This window comes from Arachis ipaensis, chromosome B3, assembly GCF_059453495.1.
Source record: "Arachis ipaensis isolate K30076 ecotype BB chromosome B3, ASM5945349v1, whole genome shotgun sequence".
Lineage (NCBI taxonomy): Eukaryota > Viridiplantae > Streptophyta > Magnoliopsida > Fabales > Fabaceae > Arachis > Arachis ipaensis.
In genome coordinates, this window is record NC_142438.1 from 125806700 (window position 1) to 125823805 (window position 17106).

Sequence of the window (17106 nt, forward strand, 5' to 3'; positions counted from 1 at the left end):
CTTTTCTTTTACTAGCGATTCCAACTGTACTTCCTGACTGAGAAGCTGGAATATTAGTCAGATTTTCACTTGCATTAGCTTGAGTCGATGCAATTCCTGTTCAGAAAAAAAATGAAAATAGTAAATATTCAATGAATCAATTCAATAAAAAATTAACAATCCAATTTAAACAAAAAATACCAACATAACAAAAATTCAAGAATTATATTCAATGCCACAAGTCCACAACAACAATTCAGAGATATAGATAGTTATCAAATTATTGGGATAATATAGGTGACAAATAATGAAGACGTTAAGATATAGATAGTTATAACATGCATGAAATAAATATTATTGCAACAAAACCATAAAGCTCAAATAATGAATGTACACATAAAATTTAATTTATGCGTTATATAGATATATAGACAGATAGCCTTTTTCAATAAATATTATTGCATAAAAACCCCACACCAATATAGTGTAGTAGTGCTTATTGCTGCACAACTATTAGTATTGTCATAGTTGCTTATGGTGAAGAATTGAAGATGGAACACATTACAATTCAGCAACTTGGTATAAGCAATTCATTGAAATGCATCAGTTGGAATGGAAGTACAATAATAACACGAGCAAGGCTTCTGAGTTGTGAAAAGTAATAAGGCCAGCCATCTTGTTCTTGTCAGGGTTTATTCAAGTGAGAATACCACCACATACATGCCTTAGATCTTGAGGTAAATCAACATAAGGCCAAAGGTTTAATCATGCTAGAATTTTATAACTCAGCACTTATTTAATTATTGTTATAGTTTTTTTTATCTGATAGAGAACAAAGATTATATAAGCATCACTTGGATATCTAATTCAACCAATTGTAAAATATGTATGTGCTAATGGTTGATGAATTTAAAATCCTGAATCAAATAAAATTTAAACATTTATCTATATGCTTAATTATTATACAACAGGCACATAATCTAATGTCCCTTATGTATACAAACATATATACACCAAAATAAGAGAGATAAGAAATTCAAAAGTACAGGACAGTAAACAAGATTAATTAATGGTTAACAAATCTTATCAAAAATAAGAACATGACTATCCAACTATGCAGCAACATTCAAGAAGAAAGCATAGCAGCACCAGACCAGATCAGATCATTACTTCAACTTTTTCAAACTAGGAAAAATCAAATTCAAAACAGTAGAAATCAAGAGGTCTAAACAAGCAGAACATAGGTAACCTATATTGATCCAAATCTCTACACATAAATACACAACCTGAATTTAAGAGGTCTCTAATTATGTTATAACAATGAGATAATTTTATCATTCTAGTCTTCTGCAGCATCATCAATTTTCTCACCCTCAAGCACACCACAAAGGTAGAGAACATTGTTACATCTAGAAATAAAAATAATAAAACAAAACATACTTATTTCCATTCAAGAGTTTTAGTCAAACACAAATCAAACAGGCCACAACCATTGACATAGAACCACAGAAGTAGCGTTCAATTATATTACTAGAGTGAGGAAGTGATATGCTTCTTCTTAACTTACCTGATGAACTAGCAGCAAAGGGGAGGGGAAGAGCAGTGACCAGCGATCCAGATTCCAATCCAGATTCCAAAGCCAGAGACAGAGAGGCAGAGCCACTGAGCCAGAGAGTCTCAATGTGTTGCAATCGCAAAGTGATGCTCACGGCCTCACGCAGTCCAACCACCACCAGTTCGAATCAATAACACCAGCGGCAAACCTCACAGAGTCACGGCGAGTCGGCGATGCTCCAAATTGAGGTTTCCGGTCGCGCAAAATTCAAATTTCATAGGGAAAAAGAGATAGAGTCAGAGATTGAGACTTGAGAGAGGTGAAAATTTGAAATTTTGGCCATGGAGAATTGGAGATAAACTGTAAAAGTAAGGGAGATTAAGAGATTAGAGACTGTTACTCTGCTAGGGCTCTTCTTCTATGGTCTTCTATTTAGATTGGGCCATTGGGTTGGGGTGGGCTGCAATCAGGGGGCTCAGGGCCAAGGAAAAGAACTTCTTCAACCTGAAACGCAACCACGCAGCAGAAGCTACGATTCTGGCGACTCTGCGATTTTGAACGGCGATTTCACACGAAGCAGCGTGGTTCTGAACGAGAAGCAGAAGCGCAACGGAAAGATGAAGTAGAAGCGTATAATCGTGCGTTTTCACGAGTTTACACGCGATTTTGACTACCTTGCATATATGCTAACAAATTTGCTGCAGTAATTTTTGCTAAGTTAACATTCTTTATTTGTAGGAACTTCATGAATGGGGATCAATGTACGGAAAAAAATTTGGATATGTTTTTGTGATATGTGCATCTGGGAAGAACTCTAAAGACATACTTACTAAATTGAAGGTAAAAGAATAAATATCTAATATAAAAAGTAACTCAAATATTAACAGTGTATTTTACATAAAAACAATATGAACTATATTTTTTTATTATGTTGATGCGCTTTACAAATAAGCATGCTATTGAGTTGGATGTTTCATCACAAGACAAAATGAAGTATATAGAATTGCAAATTACTAAGCTTCTTTCTAAGAAATCTGTCCAACCTACCAACAAAGGAGATGGTAATTGTTTATTTGTGTTTAGTTTTAAAATTGTCTTAGCATATTGTCATTCGTATTTTTTTCTTTCTAAGTTACTATCTAATGACTTGGGAGTTCTCAATTTCTTCTGGGTATACTTTTTTGTTGTATGCATGTTAATATTTTCAGTATTAGCTAAATATTCTGGCGAAATAGTTCCTGACAGTCTAGATGGGAAAGAGTCTGATTTAAAGACAGTTTAGTTGATATCTCTTCTCTTGGAATTGACATCTTCATGTAGTTTGATCTCAATAAAGTTACGGAAGAAGACAATGAAACTTTAGAAGACGATCAAAGACAAGATGATATATATGCTACAAAAAGGTACATTAATCTGAACAAGCCATGGTATGGAGATGACATATCAGATCCTATAAGACGTGAAGGTCATAGATTCTTGACAGAGTATTTTTTGCCATGTCAATACAATGTTGAAGAAAAATTTTGACCTTTTATTATAAGAGTTATGTAGATCCCCTTAATTTAATGGTTTGGGTCGTAGTTTTACATATTTATCTACTTTTAGAATTTATTGATTTAGGTTTACTAAGGCATAACTTCGAAGAAGATTAACTTTAATTTATGCTCGTTGGAACTTTATTAAGAGAAAAGGACAAATAGGTCCCTGACCTTTTGCCTTGTGGACATTTAAGTCCCTGACCTTCACAAAACTTGGACGGATCAGTCCCTGACGAAAGCATTTGGACGGATCAGTCCTTGACGGAGGCATTTGGACTGAGGGACTGATCCGTCCAAGTTTTGTGAATGTCAGGGACTTAAAAGTATTTTTCAATGGTCAAGGACAAAAATGTCTGCGGGACAAAAGGTCAGGGACCTATTTGTCCTTTTCTCTAATTTTATAAATTCAGACGTTGACTTTATTTTTTTATCTTTTACATTTATGTTTGAATGCAAATTTTAATGATAATATAGTAAATGAGAAAATCTTATTGGTAAATTTGTTCACATGAGTTAACATATATAACTTATTTAACTTATTAACCTTTTTACGTAAAATGAATCTAGAAATAGTGTTACGAGTTTAAGTAATAATGATTTAAACATATATAGTTTAAAAAAGTAGTAGTAACTTATGTAGATTATACCCGGATGGTTTTAATAAAAAAATATTGAAATATGTATTCAATGGCATATTGCAGCGGTTAGAAGAAAATCGCCGCAAAAAGTTAAATAACTCATCAAAAGTAACATATTGCGGCAGTTCTGGGAAAACCGCTAGTAAATATAATGTTGATTGCAGCTCCACTCTTAACTGTCGTGATATGCGCTACAATTATTTATTATAAAATTGTCGCAAAATTCTCGCTACTATCTATAGGAATTGTTGTAGTATATCTTAATTTAGAATTTAAGATTTGGTTATCATATGCTAATTGCATGCCTTAGAAAAATGGAATGTTAATTAAGGTGGAGACTTCATGTTTAGCATTGGGTGGATTTAAGTCATTAAAGATAAATTCCTTGTTAAAGCCTAAACAATTAAGAATTAATATTTTTTATGTGACTATATCAAATATTATTTCAACTAGTAAGTTTAATTTACTTTCTTATAATATTTGAAGATATAAAATTAAGAAAAAGTCTAGGGGGCCAGCAACTTTGTTAAATTTTGGCCAGCATGTAACCAGCAAAGAAAAGTGAGCCATTGGATAAAATTTCACACCAATCTCATACCATTAAAACCATTATTGATGGCTATTTGATGGCTACAAATCACAAAAGTTGCTGGCCCCCTAGCATTCCTCAAAAATTAATATTATATAAATGTATTAATTATACGTTATACCTAAATCATCATATGTTGTCTGTGATAATACTTGTGTCTTGCAATTTATGCAACGTAATAACTTCTATAAATTAATGAGAATGTAAAGAATTAATTCTAATTGAATATTCATTATGTTAATCTACATGAATGCATAGGAACTATGAAACTATTATAAATAAACATGAAGTAATATATTATGAAGTCATTATTTGTTGAAATTTCTGAGCATAACTCAAACAAAAATATTGTCTTTTCAATGTATAAACAAATTAATATATTCTGTTGAAAATATTATGAATTTAATTGAGTTTTGACTGATGTTGTGGATTGAGGTTGGTTGGATTTGTGGAAATAGTAAAGGTGAATATATGATCCAATTTTAGGGGAGGTTATATCATACTTTTTTAAAAAATAATATAAATGTTGAAGGATTTGTGTTGTATATATGTTGATTAGTCAAAACTTTTCCTAACATTGGACATATATCCACCTTTATGGCTTCCACAAATCCAACAAACCTGAATCCATAACATTAGTCAAAACTCAATTAAATTCACAACATTGTCAGCAGAATATATTAACTTGTTTATACTATTGTATACTTTTATAAGGGCATCATATATAATAACATTTATAAAAATAACTCTTAATTGGTTTATACACATATGTAAGTTTAGAAAACATGAATCTATAATATTTAATTTTTTCAAGCTGCCTTTTGGTAGACCTAATCTTAGAGGAGGAGATACTAGACTTGTTCTTAAAATAAAACCTACAATGAGCAATAGACCTAAGTTGGAAATAGAAATTTTTTGGTTTAACAAATTTTCATCCCTACTTCATAAGTTATATTGTCCAACAAGATTGTTTAATGGGAACATTAAATTGAAAAGGCAACTTTTTTATTTGAGTTATACTCAGAAATAATAGCAAATAATTGTTATTCATGTTCATCTAATCATCATGTGGTTTATTTTGCAATAATAACTTCATAATATATTACTTCATATTTATTTATAATGATTTCATATTTTCTATGCATTCATATAAATTAACATAATAAATACTCAATTAGAACTAATCTTTTACGTTCTCATTAATTCATAAAAGCTATTACATTGTATAAATTGCAAGACACAAGTACTAGCATAAACAAAATGTGATGGTTTACGTACAATATATAATTAATACAATTTTTATAATATTAATTTTATATCTTCAAATATCATAAGTAAGTAAATTAAACTTAATAGCTAAAATAGTATTAGATATAGTCACATAAAAAATATTAAGTATTAATTATTTAGGCTTTAACAAGAAAATTTATCTTTAATGGCCTAAACCCATGATGAAGAGTTGTTTGCCATATTTTCTCAATGCTAAACATGAAGTCTCTACACTCGTTAACATTCTATTTTTCTAAGGCAAGCAATTAGCATATGATAACTAATTCAAATTACTAACTACAAATTAACATATAACTAAATCCTAAATTAACTTAAACAAAGAAAAAGAGTGATCACGAAACATGAGCTTCAAACAGAGAAAGAAGAACTCAAGAGATAGAGATGCAATGGTAACAACAGCCGCTGCTGGTGGAGCACTGCAACGGCGCTAAACAGCGAGACACGAATACAGAGGCAGAGAAGAAGTTGCGGATGACGGAGGGGAGAGGAGGAAGGAGCTGATTTCGGTGAGGGGAGAAGGAGGAGGCGAAAGGAGGGGCGGGGAGAGGAGAGGGTGATGCTGATTTTGAATACCACAAACTAACCGACAAGTGCACTGGATCGTATCAAGTAATAAATCAGGTGAGTGAGTGTTGATTCCACGAGGATTAATGGACTAAGCAACAATAGTTGATGATTAGGCTAGTTAGACAAGTTGAAATAAGTATTTTGGATTCCAAGTAACACAAAATAGTAAATCAGTGAGTTCAAGAAAGCAAATAGTGAATGATTGGTGAAAATAATATGAGAGAATAGTTAAGGCTTTGGAGATGTTTAAATTTTCGGATTAACAATTCTTATCAATTACTTTAATCAGGCAAAGATTCAATTCATGACAAACCTTAAGTGATTAAACCCTAATTCCTTAGTAATTTAATCTCTTCTAACCCAATCAACAGCTAATTCCTTAGTCACTTAATTTAAATTAAAATGTTAAGTCCAATTCTAGTTCCTGAGCCGCACAAATCCTAAGTACCAAAAAATGAGGCGATTATATATCACGTATCGCATTAAATCCAGATAATTAGAGAGTTGTGAGGAATTAATTTCAAGTTGTAATTATAGTGATATAACTTTTCCAAGATTCAACAAGAATTCAAATAGAAAAAGAGTTATCTTCCAATATACTCGAATTCTTAGGATGAAGAACGAAATCAATCCTTGAATTTAAAGCAGTGCATTAATTAAGAGTAGAATAACAATAGTATTAATCCATTAAAATAAACAGAGCTCCTAACCTTAACGAAGGAAATTTAGTTGCTCATGACTCAGAGAAAAATCTAGAATTGTAAAAAAAATGTAAAAGTGCGGAATGCAGAAGAAAAAGAAAAGAGGGCCCGAAAGGATGAATCTTTTCTCCTTTTATATCTAATCCTAATTGATACAAAATTAAAATTCTAAAACCTAATAATATCTTTTCTTAATTCAAAAACTAATTTAAAATCAAAGAAGCTTTCCGTGGATTGTTGATGCACGTGTGGTCCCCACTTGAAAACGCGGACCTGGCGCTAAACGTCGAGTAGTGGCATTTAGTGCCACCTTCCCAGAATGTTTTTCCCAGTTTATGAGACACCTGACACTAAACGTCGGGTAGGGGCATTTAGCACCACCTTCACAGAATCATTGCACAAATTGCAAGGCCCTCGGCGCTAAACGTCGAGTCGTGGCGTTTAGCGCCATCTTCACAGAATGTTGGTATGAATTTCGAGGTTTGCAGCATAAAACATCAAATAGTGGTGTTTAACACCAGCTTGACAGCAATTATTTTTCTCCCTTTTCTTCTGCACAAATTCTATCAAACTCACCTAAATTTTACCTGTAATCAACAAAATAGCAATACAACTCAAAGTAGCAGTCATGATGGTCTAAAACACCAGGATCTCATAAAAACTCAACAAATCCACATCGAATTTACTAAGAAAAGATAGGAAAGATGCTCACGCATCAGATGGCTAAAGAGAGAGTGGGGATTTCAAAATGAAGGGAGAGAAGGTTCGCGCTTCAAATTTTAGGGCTCGTTATCATCGGATTTAATGGCGGATAAATCCGACGGTAATGCATTGTGGGTCACCAAAATACAACATTCCACTAATTGGGTTTACTGGCAGAAAAATTCGCTGGTAAATCCTACGCTATATTTCGCGCCTATTTTTCTATTTTTTCTCCAATTATTACCGACAATTTTACCGTCAGAAGCGCAAATACACTAGTAATGATTTGACTTGGCAAATTCAACACCTAAACCATTAATAATTCGTTGATAAAGCTGATGCTAAATCCAACAGTATTCAGCATTTTTCTTGTAGTGCATACTCTTGCGTACATCCTTGAGCAACCAATCGTGCCTTATAACGGTCAATTGAACCATTAGAGTGAGTCTTGCTTTTGTACAGCTATCTACTACCCATAACGTTTTTATTAGAAGGAGGATCAACCAAAGACCCAAGTGTATTTTTTCAAGTGCCTGGATTTTTTTCTGCATTAGTTGTTGTCAATTTGAATTTATGGACACTTCTTGGAATGACTTAGGTTCATGGTGATGAATACTAGTAGAAAAATAATGATAATCGAGAAGATGATAAGGTGAATTTCTTACCCTAGAAGAACGAGTAAAGGGAGGAGGCTTGACAACAGGAGTATGATCATCGTCCGGTCTAGAATCCTCAGAAGATGAAGAAGGCAGAAGAGTAGGAGGATCGAGAGGTTAACTTGAGATAGAACCTGTAGTATCAATACTAGCAAAAAGATCAACATTAGGATTAGTGAAAAACGATGACAGAGTAGAAGGAATGGACTCAAAAGAAGAGAAATTAGAGAACATGTGATCTCCCAGAATACAACATGACGAGATATACAAATATGTCGAGAGATATGATCCCAATAATGATGACCCTTGTGTTCAGTGCCATAACAAAAAAAACAACACATGCGAGCCCAAGGTTCTAGTTTATTGTGTTCATGAGGCTGAAGACAGACAAAACAAACACAACCAAAAACATGAAGAGAGATTTAATCTGGAGAAGTATGATAAAGAAACTCAAAGGGAGTAGTGTTACCAAGGATATAAGAAGGGAGTCTATTCTTAACATGAATAGCAGTGAGAACAACTTCACCCCAAGTACACTTAGGACACAAAGAAGAAATAAGCATTGGACGAATAGAGTCAAGAATGTAACGGTGTTTGCATTCAGCTCTTCCATTTTGTTGAGACTACCAGAAGAAGAAAACTCAGACAAAGTATCATGTTCAGCGAGAAAATTTAAAAGTTTGGAGTCACGATATTCCATAGCAAAATCGCGTCGAAAGATTTTAATGACCTTAAAAAACTGAACTTTAATCATAGTGGCAAAGTTAATATAAAGCTGAGGCAACTCATGATGATTAGTTATGAAATAAACCCAAGTAAAAAAGTGAATAATCATCAATAAATACTACAAAGTATTGAGCCCCTCCCATAGAAGCAGTGGGAGCAGAGCCCCAAATATTAGATTGAATAATATTAAAAGGAGAGAAAGCAAGAGATAAATTATTATAAAAAAATAAAGCTAGTTGTTTTGCAGTTTGACAAGAAGTGCAATCAAAAGACTTATTATTAACTTGATCTAAAACACTCGTAGACATAAGATGACGCACTTTTTCTAAGTAGCTGTGGGCAAGACGGCGATGCCACTAGTGAAATGTAGATGGAGAAGAAACAACACAAAAATTTGACATAGAAGAAATATGAAGATTCTCGAGCTCAAATAATTTTCCAACCTTACATCCAATCTCAATAATCTGTCCCATTTGATGATCCTGCACATGACAATCAGAAATAGAAAAAGTAACATCAAAACCGAGATCAACAAATTGACCAACAGAGATAAGATTAAAGTTTAATTTTGGAATAAAATAAGTATCAGGGAGATTGAGATTTGATTGTGAATTAAAAACCTTGTGTGTCGCATGCAAGAAGGAACCATCAACAGTGTTGACAGAAGGTGCATTTGTAGTGGTAGACAAAGATGAGAAAAAATTATGCAAAGGAGACATGTGATTAAAGCAACTAGAATCAAAATACCATTTACATTTACCTGGAGAAGTGAAAAGAGTAGCAGAGGTATTACCAAAAAAGAGAGAAGTTGCTTAAGAAGAGACTCAATGTCGGATAGAGAGACAAAAAGTGGGTTGACAAAAGTAGAGTTGGTGGATTCAGTAGAAGCAGCAGCAGTAAAAAGTAGGCACATTCTTAGAGTAGTTAGGACGAAATTGATACTTTGTTTCAATCTGAACGTGGTGGGCGAGTAGGACAGGTAGTAATAAAGTGTCCCAAGAGCTTGCAATAATGACTGAACAGTTTTGGACAAACTATGTTATCCAATGAGCATAGTTGGAGCCATTAAGGATAACAAGAATAGGCTAAAAAATATCTGGTTTTTCCATAATAGTAGAGATAAAGAGGACAGAGAGAAAAAACTGCAAAATCGGGACATAAAATCTAGAAAATGGAGGACAAAATTAGAAAGAACTCACCAAAAAATCTTAGAGAGGGTCCCACTGTCTGCCACGTTAGCAGCCATGTCAGAAGAGGAGGATGCGTGGCGACGCGTGAAAGGAAGAGGAAGACACGTCAACACTGGCGTAGTGAGGAGCTGGCGCGTGGGTCATGAGGCGGGTCAGGCCTAGTTGACACGCGGGTCAACGTGGAGCACAGGTTTGCGACATGTGGAGGAATTTGGACCATTGATCGTGGACGTTAATCAACGGTGCTAGATGCATCTAGAAGGAGAAGAAAAGGGAGGCGGGTAGCGATCTTCCAGTGGCGCATCTGGAGGATTCTGTCGTTGTGGTTTGGCTTGTTGGACTCAAAGGATGAGACAAAGATGATGGTATAGTCACTGATGAAGGACAACGTCGGTAAAGGGATCGAAAATAGGTACAAAAAGGCTATCAGAAGAAGAAAACATGAAAGGTTATGAACTAGTTTCCATGGGGAAAAAATAACGTATGCTCTTGATACCATATTAGAAAAAAGAGAGTAATCTAAAGAAAGTGATATGTATTGTTGAGTATTTAGTGAATGATACAATATACAAGGGTATATATAGGTGCTAGAAGAATCAAAGTAATAAAAGCATAATATCCTACAATAAATATACAAATATGCTAAATGAATATAATTTATGCTAACTGATCTTAATTAATCCTAATTATTCTCTAACACAGCATAATACAATTGGAGTTTATGCCAAATCTCAAGAGCAGAAGAGCAATGGACAAGTCTGTTCTTGAATGGTGAATCTACCAAAGCCAAAAGCCAATAACTAATAGTCATGTTGAAGTCACTTAAGATATTTGTTGGTAATGGTACCAGAGATTTTGGCTGCCTCTAATTCAAATTGATCAAGAATCTTGCCTTCTTGAGAGTGGTTTTCAAGATGCTGACCTTCAATGGTGAACAAAGCTTGTTGTTGCCATGTTATATAGTAGGAGTGTTCAATACCGATCCAATAGGAACAAAACCGATCAATTGAACAAACCGAAAACACCAAAAAAATAAAATAAAATTTTGTCGTTTTTGTTTGATTCGGTTCGGCTTTGCCATTGAAAACTTGAACCAAACCGGTATATATATATATATATATATATATATATATATATATATATATCCCCTAACTTAAACCCTAACACACTCCCGTACTTACTCATAGTCTCTCACTCACACTACTTCTCCTTACTCTTTTCTCACTCACACATAAACTGCTCTCTCTCACTCACTATCCCTCACTCACGCACATTCCCCTCTCAGTCACAGTCCTCTACTCCTTTCTGTCGTTGCTGTCCAGTCGTCCAGCAACCACCATTTCTGTCCCGTCGTCCGTCGAAGCCTCACACTGTCCAGAAATCGCATCTCTCAGTGTCGTCGTTCTTAGCATCGTCCATCTCAATAGCCACATCATCCTTAGTGTCGTAGTTCTCCATAATTCTCAGTTGTGCTCTATCGTTCTCAGTCTCTCGTCCTCAAGTATGATTTGTTCATTTTGTTATGATTCTTGTTTAATCTGATTTTTCTGAACTTTTTTTCTCGTCTGACTTCTAAGTTTTTTTTATGTTGTGACTTGATGATTTTTCTATTCGTTATGATCATTGGTTCTTGGTTTCGATTTTCTGATTGTGGTTATGATTATTCGTTCTATTTTCTATTTTTGTTTTGATTATTAATTATCTACTATTTTTTATTCTGGTTTTATTAGTTATGATTCTTTGCTGTTTTGTTATAAAAAGAGTGGTAAAGTTGATATTGAGCTCAAAGATAAATTTTCCAAAGGCATGTTTGAATATGCATATTTGAATCTGCTCCACAAAATACAAATTGAAAGCACATATCTAATTATACTCAAACAAGAACTATATTGAAACCCTATGTAGGTTTGGTGGTTTTCTTTTCTATTAGCCACCTATTTTTCATAACATACAGAGGCAAGAAAACTTGACCCTTCCAAATTTTTCACATTTAAATCTATAATAATTGCATTTGTAATATTTTTTGGCTAAATAGTTAAACTTTAGCAAGACGTTATCTTCAAATATTCGTTAAGTTGCAAAATTTTAAAAATTCTCAATGATTCATTTTCTTTTCTACAGATCAAATAAGGAGAGCAATTTGCAATTTTAAAGGATAAATTTTTTTATCTACAACTTTGTATAAAATAAAACACACTGAAAATCTTTATGGACTCAGCCTAAAGAGGTGGAAGGAGAGGCTGTTGGGGTAGTTAGAAAGCAAATCAGACATTTTATTTATCCATCTTGCTTATTATCATTGTTGATAAATCACATAAATTTTGGTTGGATTTGTTTAAGTTGTTTACTTTGTCGTAGAAACTTCAGTGTTCACAACATTGTGTCTGGTTTGAGATTAGTTAAGAAACCAAACAAATCAAACCAAATCAAACTAATTTTAATTGGTTTAATTTGGTTTGATTGGTCTTGATAAAAAAATCAAACTAAATCGAACCAAAGAATTAACATAAAATTGGATTGAGTGACTTTTTTTTAAATAAGTGAACCAAATTGCACCGCAAACATCCTTATTATATAAGTTATTTCATCAAGTTTGTCAAAAATGACAGTGAAAGAATTCTTTGAATTTACAAATAAAAAAGTTAAATCCTTAACAAAAATACTATATGCATAACAAAAATTAACTATTAAATCAATCTTTTTATATTTGTATATAAATATATATGTTATTAAATTTATTTTTAATTTATATTTATTTTAATATATAATTTATATTGATAACTAATTTAATGACTAAATTTTTATATATACGTCACATAATTATTATTGTTGTTGTTACCCACTAAAACAAAAAAATTTTAAATTTGAAATTTCAGACTAACCCTATTTAACACCATTTAAGAAGCTTAAATATGATGTTTGAATTGCAATTATAAGGTTGATTTCACAATTATCGTTATCATTATACTTAACATTTTAGGGATAATAATGGTCACGAAACAATTTTTTAAAAGTTTAAATTAATTAAAAAATACATAAAGAATTATATTTTTGATACATTTTTTTTTATGTAAGAGTCTTTATTTTTATATTTGCATAATTTTTCACATATATTTTTTTTCTCTTTTTATTTGTCTTGTACTGGAACTTTTTTTGGTATCACCAAAGACTAAACTCTTGGCATCATACAAATTTTGATGTTATATTACGAAATTATTTTTTTTTTAAATTAAGCTAATAAAAAAAATAGTAAAACTAATGACAGATCTAAAAAAATTTGATAACAAAGACGAAATATATAACATGATAATAATTTTTATAATAAAAAATTATATTTACATAAAAAATTAGTTATCAAATTATCTACTATAAATTTGTGTATAAATATATATTGTTTAATTTTTGTTTTGTTTTGATGACTTAAAGAAACTAAACAAAAAAAACAAGAAAAACAAAGGAACTGCTTAAATAGAAGGACAGTCATATTTAAGACTACTTTTAAACTTCTTCCAAGGAGAAGGAAGCTCTACTTAGTGAAGTTGTAACCTCATTGCCATCTTTTCCATGGTGTCTGTCACTGTGTTTGTATCTCTCATAATCAAACAAAAGTCAACACGCCAATGCATGATATCCCTTATTTTGAGTACCAACAGATCAATAAACCCAAAATCATCTTGGTGATTAGTAACAAGATTAAATGCTTTCATACAATCTGTCACAAATAACATCTCGTTGACCCACATCCCAGACTAAAAGATATCCTCTCTAAATAGCAAACAATTTCCCTTAAAGAATACTATTACTCCGAATCATTTCCAAACACCCCATTTACCAACTCCCATTACAATCTCTAATAACGCAAGCAAAACCGACACTATCACCAGAACCAGGATAACTAGCATCACAATCAATCTTAAAAGTACCTATAGATAGAAATTAAGAACCACTTAGAATAGAGGGGAGGGACATATATTGTAATTCAAAAATACTCATAAGCTCATTTTCTGAAACTAATGTCTGACAAATCACTTTTTTCGGAGGTTAAGTCTCATGAGGATTAAAGATGTCATTATTCTTTACTCGCCATATCCACCAAAGTCTCGAAAAGAACCTGAACGGATGCTCTCTACTATGATATAAGAACCAGTTCTTCAAATTCAAAGGATGACAAGAAATATCCAACTTATGCCATACAAGTTGAGCTTTTGGACAATCGCGAATACAATATAAAACCGATTCCTGGCTAGAGAGGCATTTTGTGCACCTATCCAATGTCGACATCCCTCTTCTGAAGTGAAAACTTGCAGTAGGAAGAACCTCCTTAAGACACAGTCAAGTCAAACACTTGTGTTTTTCCGAAACAAGTTGGCGCCAAAGCCAAGCCATTTCTCCCACTCCTCCCCACTAAACAGCTGCTTACATAGCCACAAGTAACCATTGCGTTAGTCATAGACTTTGGCAGCAGACCCAAACCAATACCAACCCACTTCCGGATCTGCTTTTGCATCTGGATTATAACAAAGAATATTACCTTTCAGATTTTGAGATAAAGGGGAATAAAGAGTATCAAAATGCCACCTACCAACCGACCAGATATCCTGTATCCAGAGGTTCGAATAAAAAATGTGAACATAATCCATCTTATTAGATAATTGCCCTTCTCTCCTCCAGCTAGAAAATCAAAAATTCTGGTTCAAATTCTTAATACACCAAACAAACCCATCCTTCAACACTTCCCAAATTTTGCAAAGACTTTTTCAAATAGGAGAACTCTTGTTTTTAGGACAACCAAAATAGTCATATTGAGATGATCGATATTTGACATCTAACAATTGGACCCATAACTTGTTTGACTGATGGAAAAAAGTCCAAACTAACTTCCCAAGAAGATTAATATTCACACAATAAGGATCTCTAATCTCCAAACCTCCATATTCTTTTGTAGTAACCAGTACCTTCCAACTAACAAGATTCAATCTTCTTCCATCAACTTGTCCTTTCCAAAGAAAATTTCCTATCATAAACTTCAGTTTACTAATGATCCATTTGGAAAAAATAGAGACCTGCATCTGGTACGTGGGAATAGTGGCTGCAACGAAATTAACCAAGTAGAGTCTACTTGCCCGATTGAGTAAATTCCATTTCCAGCTTGTTAGTCTATCCCGAATCTTATTCAGGACACCATTGAAAGCTGAACGGATCACCGTAGAATGGCAAAGGGTAATCCCAAGATACTTGCCCAAGTCTTGAACAAATATGATGGAGGACACCTCAGTGAAAATCTCTTTCCTTATTGCAAAGACATTCTTGGAGTAAAGCGCTTTAAACTTTTTCACATTAATATTCATCCCAGATGCTTTGCAAAAAGTCTCTAAAACCACCATCATATTTTGCACTTGTCTCTTTGTAACTTTATAAAATAAAAGTAAGTCATCCGCAAACATTAAGTGGAGTATTCTTGGTCTCCATCTAGAAACAGTAACCGACTCCCACAAGCCCAAATAAACCTGATGACTTATGAAGCATGTCAATCTCTCCAACATTGTTTAACTTATTTTCAATGTGTATTTTGTATTTCAAGATTTATTTTGTACAAGTGATTATTTTATATATACGTAGCATAATTGTTATAATTATATTTTATTATTGTAAAATATTATTAGTCCTTAAAATATCTAATTACAAATTAAAATATTAAAATCGTAATTTAAATAATAATATATAATTTAAAATTTAATTTTTTATATTTTATATTTTAAAAAGATTGAATAATCTTTTTCTTAACAGTTAAACAATCATTTAAAAATTGAACTTTCATACAATTAGCTCTTAATGATATTTATTGTTGAAAAAGTTCATTCACTCAGTATAGTTGTTATGAAAAAGTTAAAGCTATTTTTAAAAGAAGAAACACCAATGGATAGATAATATTCTTTTGAGTTGATTTCTAAGAAAAAATACCAATCTTATTTAAATTTGAAAATTGATCATCATAATAGACATCTAATATGAAATTTTCAAATTGACTATCAAGTATCGAAAATTGAATAAAAAATTATTGTGGAGTCAAATTTAATTATTTAGTGAAGATAAATAAATATTATTATCATATACTACTCAATAAAATTTCAAATTATAGTAGAGGCAAGCAATAGAAATAGATCTCTCCATGAATAAGACCTATAAATAACTATATTTTTAACAATATATATATATATATATATATATATATATATATATATATATATATATATAAAAACAGATGGAAATGGATTTGAACAAAATAAATAACACATCATACAAATTTATTTCCATATGCACAAATTTAAAGAATTATTATTTTTTTCTTATATTTATCTCAGACATATTTAAATCAACACTAATCAAACTCTTATTTTTCCTTAATTTCTAGCATTTTCCGTAAATATGTATTGTTAATGGTAACAAAATTAGCAGTCAACATGCAACAATCTGATAAAGACTCATGACTGCAAGCAAGAGCAAGACGAGCACTCAAATTCAGAATTAACAACCACCAGCTAGCGTCAGCTACTTGAAACGGAGTTTTACGGCAACAGAAATTGTTTTCCACTTTTCCTCTTCATATTTTCCTACTTTCAATCCAAACTATAACACCAACACTACCTAACTCATCATAAATTCAATTTCACACCATACACATTCATTCAATTCCAGTTAACAAAATTATATACAATTCAAACCATAAAAACTAACGGTCATAATTGACAATCTGCTTGTCCATCACGCGGGAAATCTGGGTTCGCTCTTTCTGCCGTTAAGTCCTCTGATATTATAACGATTGCTATCAATTGTAAATTATATTTGTTAGTGTATGCACAATTGAACGTGGATAACAACATTGCAAGTTTACAACACTTTAAATGCAACCTTACAACTCTTCTTAGTTATATATCTAATTAAAAATAATAAGCCCATTCCATTTCATATAAGGCA